The sequence below is a fragment of the Pseudorca crassidens genome, chromosome 19, assembly GCF_039906515.1.
Source record: "Pseudorca crassidens isolate mPseCra1 chromosome 19, mPseCra1.hap1, whole genome shotgun sequence".
NCBI lineage: Eukaryota > Metazoa > Chordata > Mammalia > Artiodactyla > Delphinidae > Pseudorca > Pseudorca crassidens.
Window position 1 is genome coordinate 46,952,473 of NC_090314.1, and position 6,000 is coordinate 46,958,472.

General features: G+C 45.0%; 1 protein-coding gene across 21 annotated transcripts in view; it reads right to left on the minus strand.

The window, feature by feature from the left end:
* The window catches only part of GJC1 (gap junction protein gamma 1), a 105,305-nt gene extending 100,865 nt beyond the window's left edge, over positions 1–4,440 (minus strand). For 4 of the 21 annotated variants that reach the window (XR_010937656.1, XR_010937657.1, XR_010937653.1 and 1 more), the window contains exon 1: positions 3,412–4,440. The gene's annotated coding sequence lies outside the window, so the exon portion shown is untranslated. Of the gene's footprint in view, positions 1–1,567; positions 2,760–2,968; positions 3,106–3,411 lie in introns of those variants that run through there. The other 17 variants (XM_067716838.1, XM_067716834.1, XM_067716833.1 and 14 more) reach the window with 9 other exon arrangements.
* Between the last annotated feature and the right edge of the window lie 1,560 nt (positions 4,441–6,000).

Here is a 6,000-nt window from a genome sequence, read left to right on the forward strand (position 1 = left end):
ATCTTTGAACTGAATCTTCAGCCCAGTTCAGTGTTTAACATAAGTACCTGACGGAAAAAACAGTTAACTGAATGAATGGCCACCAGAACACTTTTGTCCAAACTGTGCTAGTGCTACAGCATATATAGCCTCATGGAACAGGCTTTAACTGAGAGTTCTACTCATTCCACAGAAATAAAGATCTCTCATCCTTGTCTTACGGTAAAAAAAACCCCATGGGGCAACACATTCCACTGGTCTGAATGGTAAATCCAAGTGCTGTCAGCCACTGCAATGCTTGCAAAACTCAAGAATGTACCACCCTATGCCAACCAGTACTGACTGATCATTCATTCTTTTTTTTCTTTTAAATAAGTTTGAATATTTAATTAATTAATTAATTAAGTTGGCTGCTCCTGGTCTTAGTTGCGACACGTGGGCTCTTTTTCAGTTGCGGCATTCGGGATCTAGTTCCCCGATCAGGGATGGAACCCGGGCCCACTGCACTGGGAGCGCGGAGTCTCAACCACTGGACCACCAAGGAAGTCCCTGATCATTCTTTCTTTCTTTCTTTCTTTCTTTTAAATATTTATTTATTTGGCTGCACCAGGTCTTAGTTGGGGCATGCAAGATCTTTAGTTGCAGCATGTGGGATCTAGTTCCCTGACCAGGGATCGAACCCGGGCCCCCTGCATTGGGAGCCCGGAGTCTTAGCCATTGGACCACCAGGGAAGTCCCTCATTCATTCTTGAGAGCTGTAGAAAACAGCAATGCTCAGACTTAACCAAATAGGTCCTTACTTTCACACAAACTAAATTCATCAGCTGCGGTAGTGTGCTTGAAAAACAACTGTTGACACTTTGCTGATATTAACAGTTCATAACTGTTTTCTATGTGTAAGCTTCAGGTTAATGATAATAACCAAAATCTATCGTATATGTATTCTCAAAGAAGTGGTCTACAAAAGCAAAAAACCCACAAAAAACCCATCCTTTCTCTGCCTAAATCTTCACTAGATATTTTGGATAGGAGCCACACATTTTCTATGGCCACAAGAAAAGCACAAGTTCAGAAATAAGTAATTATACCTCCAGGTGCACTTAACTATCAAGATTAATATTAAAAGGAAAACACCTCATTTATTTTGAAATGTGAACTAAAAAAACCCAGCTTTTTTGGAACTCATCACTTTGCACTGAATAAGTCATGGAACAAACTATGTATTTATTAAGAAAGTCATGCTCTGAATTTTAATTATATGTTTTGTATTCTAGGATCCCAATTAATGAATTGATAGGTAAGCCTGAAGCTAGAAGTGAAGGAGGGTGTAGCTAATCAGAGACCCACCCTGAATCCTTTCACTTTGGCTAATTTATACAGACACAAAATAAGAGTAAAAATGATTAAGAGACAGCGGCATTTATAAGTAAGATTATTATGTTGAAGATACGTTAACTTCTTAAATCCTTTCTTTTTTTTCCTTTTTTTTAATGGTTAAGATGGTAAATTTTGTTACATATATTTTCCCACAATTAAAAAAACCAAACACATCTATCTTCCCTCCCTCTCCCCCCCCCCCGCCCCCGCAGGTGAACTCCTTATCTTGATCCGTATTTAGTTGATGTAACCTGGAGAAAGCTGGGAGGAATTCTTAAATCCTTTCAATTAAAGACTGAAACTCAATTCAACCTTCATGAACTGAATAGAAAGTTACTGAGTCCTTTGCTCCTTTTTAAGAGCATTGTGGCTACTAGCACAAGTAGAAAACCAATTCAAAAGTCACACAACCTAAAAGGAAGCTAAAAGCGTTGACTTTTGGAAAGGATGTTGGAAATGCTCTGGAAAAGTGCACAACAGTTTAAGATTATTAGTAAATAGTATTACAAATTACAAATCAGGACAAATAATAAAAGGAGAATTTTCACATAACCACCATGTATTCTCTTCAAAATGTCCTTTGCCTACAACACCCTGCTCACAAAGATCTGGTGAAAACTAAGACACAGATTTGTTTACCAGCGCTTTTTACCTTTTACCCAGAACAGTTCATGTTTCTTTAATTCTGCCATTACATAGCACTTAAGAAATCCAAGCAACTGCAATATACAAAACTCTGCTAAAATCCAAAAAATAAAACAATAAAACACACACAAAAAAACATCAAATGTAATCACAATTCACATACTTTTAATCGGGAGCTCTGCAGTTAAGTTTATTTTTCTGCATTCTTATTCTGAAAAATACTTAAGCCCTCTTCCAGGGGTAAAGGATTTGATCCCTAAATTACATTATGAAGCCTTTTTTCTACAGATATTAATGTACTCCGTTTATCAGGGAATTAAAATCCCTTTCATTTATAGTTTGATTTTTACAGCACTTTCACCGGAACGTATACACAACACGAACGTATAATAATTTTAGATTAATCAGGCCTACAAGATAACGCTTATCCAGAACTTATTCTAACTTGGTTTATTCGATCCCACAAAGTAATCTCGATGCTAACAAAATAAAGCTCGAGCACAATGAAATCTGTAACACTGCTGGTTCTCAACGAACAAAAATTCCTTCAAATGGTAAAAACCAAACTCGCCCATTTCCCAAAGAAACTGTAATCCCAATCTTAGAAACAGTCGCAAAAAAAAAAAGAAATAAAAAAAGAACAAACAATTCTAAACCACACAATCATGTAAATCTTTCCAACTCAAAGCTCCAAGAGCAGCCGCCAACCACACAACTGGCCACAATCACAGCGTTAGCGCCTTCTCGTAATTTTGAATCTCGAGACAGAAGGAAAAAAAACCACAACAACACCAGTCATCCAAAGTTTCACGAAGAGGAAAAAAAAATCATTTTAAGTAAAGAAAACGTGTTAACCGAGAGGCGACTACTGCATTCCCCATCTCCCACTACCAGCCCGCGAACTAAATCTCTCATTCAAGGAGACAGAAGTCCCGGCAGGGATGTTAGAGGAAAGAGCCAGACGAACCGCACGCCGCCCGGAGAGATGTCAGGAGCCAAGCATCGGGAGACAAAGACCAGCCCGCGAAGAGCCCCGGCGCGGCCCTGCGCCCCTAACAGCCCGAGGAGTTGCGAGCACCGCCCAAGAGCGAGCCCAGGTCCTTCAGGCTCCCCGCCCACCCGGCGCCGCATCCGCAGCCCCGGCCCACCCCCGAGCCGTTTTCCCTCCCAATTTGGGAACCGCGCGCCTGGGGACAAAGAGGGAGGGCGCGCCGGGGGCAGCGGGTCGCGACGCCCCTTCGGGCTCGGAGGGAAGCCCTTGGTGGCGTCCTCTCCCTCCCCCCTGCCCCCGCCTCACTCTCCGCCGGCCCACCTGCCCCTCTCGGGCCTCCCCACAAGTTCTCCCACACACCCCCTCGGGCCCCGCCCCTGGCCCGCCGCCTCTGCGCCGACCCTGTGGCCGCCCCTCACCTGCCGGCGGGGTCCCCCGGAACCGCCTCCTCCACCGGGCCTCGGCCCGTCCCGCCGGCCGCCGCCTCATGTGCCCCGCGTCGCCATCGCCTTCGCCGCCACCGTCATCTCTCCTCCTCCTCCTCCTCCACCGCCGCCTTCGCTTCAGTCTCCGGCCGCGGCCAAAGCCGCTCCCGCCGCCCAGAGCCACAGGGAGGCGCCTGCGCAGTGCGCGCCGCGGTGGGGGCGGGGGCGTCCCGCCGAGGTCTGGGAGCCGGGGGTGCGCTGCACGTGGAGCTGTGGTAGGAGGGGGCGTCCGGAGCGCGGGGGCGGAGGCGCGGGCGTCCAACTTTCCGCGGTGGGGTCCGCGCGCTCCCGGACGGGGCAGTGGCGCGGCGCTTGTAGGAACTACCCAGGCGCGTGGAGTCTGGGCCCTGGGTGGGCGCAGCCTTCGCCTCCCGGACAGTTCATTCCTCCAGCTTGATCCTCAGGACAGGAACTCCGCCGTGAGCAGTGCCTCACTTCGAGCGGGCAACTAACGGCGCAGTGAGGACACGCCTTACCTGGGTATCCTGGGTTGCTGGTCCAACGAGCCCCGGAGTTGTATTCTGTGCACTCCGCCAAGGCCTGGGTCCAGTGTAACGCGGGATGCTGATTTCCCGTTCTAGGTTCTGCTCTACAATTACTCCAGGATCCTACTGGCCTCCGTCGGGTTAATCGTCCGAATTCCTTGGCCTCTGAGCTTTTAGTGTTGTTCTAGATACTTTTGAAATCCTGGACTTCTCCGATTAGCCAGACCCTAATAGGCCATTTCCTTTTAACCCCTTGCATCCCAGCAGGATCCCATTTTCAAAGGACTTTGCATAGGAATCTCCAGCCTTGAATTGCCTCGTAGGAATGTGAAAACTCCTCAAATGGTTTAAGTAGAGGGAGTCCGTGCATAACAACAGAAGTCGTACTAAGGAGATGAGAGAATACTTTACTTTGTAAAGTGCTCCTGAATTATCTTATTCACCATCATTATGCGGAAGGATAGGTTTTCATTTTACCCTTTTGACCACAGAGGAAATTAAACTCTAACTAGTGAGGTGTCTTGCTACAGTTCAACCCCACCCCCTCTACGAAAAGCCAGGCCCTTATGGCCAGTCAAGTGGCTGAAAACTTGAGGGCTGAGCATCTGGCCCACTGACAGATGTTTTGTTTGGCTAGTATGATGTTTTCCAAAATTATGAATTAGTTGCCACATTTTAAAAATCTGTCTTTTTGACTTCTCTCTAAAAAGTCAAAAGTTTCGCTCATTTTGAGCCTCTCTTTTCACGTGACAGTTACTTCTGAGTAACATCTGTCCATCCAGGGCAGGCGCTGTCTCCACTTAGCTGCTTGAATGATTTTCGTTAGCTGCTTGGCCTCTGTATTTAAATTATCTTCCCCCTATACTTGCCATGCCCCAGTCTCCGTCCCCTCCCCATTATCACGTTCCCTCTCTACAAATGTATTTAAAATGACAAGTGTGAAGACCCTGTAAATATGTGAAAACAGGAATAAAGAACATGTTAGCTAAGATGACACAGGAGACAACATCCATACTGACTACAACATTAAAACTCTCATCTATTGCTAGTACAAGTGTAAATCGCTACAAATCACTTTGGAAGACTCTTTGGCGGTGTCTACTAAAGCCGAAACTGGGAATGCACTGTGAATCCGAAATTTCACAGAAATGTGTACAAAATACTTGTTCTAGAATATTCATGGCAGCACTATTTGTAATAGCCAAAAAACTGGGAACTACCCCAAATGCCCATCAACCATAGCAAGGGTAGATAAAATGTTATATGCTGACAATGGTACATTATGCAGCAATGAGAATGAATAATCTACAATTACACGCAGCAAGATAGATGAATCTCACAAAACTTTCCATTTATATAAAGTTCAAAAACAGGCAGAACTAATCTGTGCTGTTAGAAGTAAGGATAGTGGTTATCCTAGGGTAAGGATACTTATCGGAAGGGAGCCTGAGGGGACTTCTGGGGGCCTGTTCCTGTTCTGTTCTTGAGCTGGATGCTGAATACACGATATACAGGTATCTTTAGTTGCCACATTTGAGCCGTTCTCTTTTGATAGTGATAGTACACTTTTCTGTGGCATGTTGACTTCAATAAAAACCTTTAAAATATTTGGTTATATATGTATATATAATATTTATAAACAAATATGTATTGTATATTTTATATATATATATATATATATATATATATACTCAAATGTTTATTGGGTATTATTTTCCTATAAATTCATGGATGAACCTGCCAGGAAGTGTGGAGTCCTAATCACTGGACTGCTAGGGAATTCCCAAGAGCAACCTTTTAAAGATGGAAATGATGTGCTTCCCTGGTTAAGAGTCTGCCTGCCAATGTAGGGGACACGGGTTCGATCCCTGGTCTGGGAAGATCCCACATGCTGCGGAGCAACTAAGACCGTGCGCCACAACTACTGAGCCTGTGCTCTAGAGCCCGTACTCCGTAACAAGAGAAGCCACCACAATGAGAAGCCTGCGCGCAGCAACGAAGACCCAATGCAGCCAATAAATTTAAAAAATAAATAATT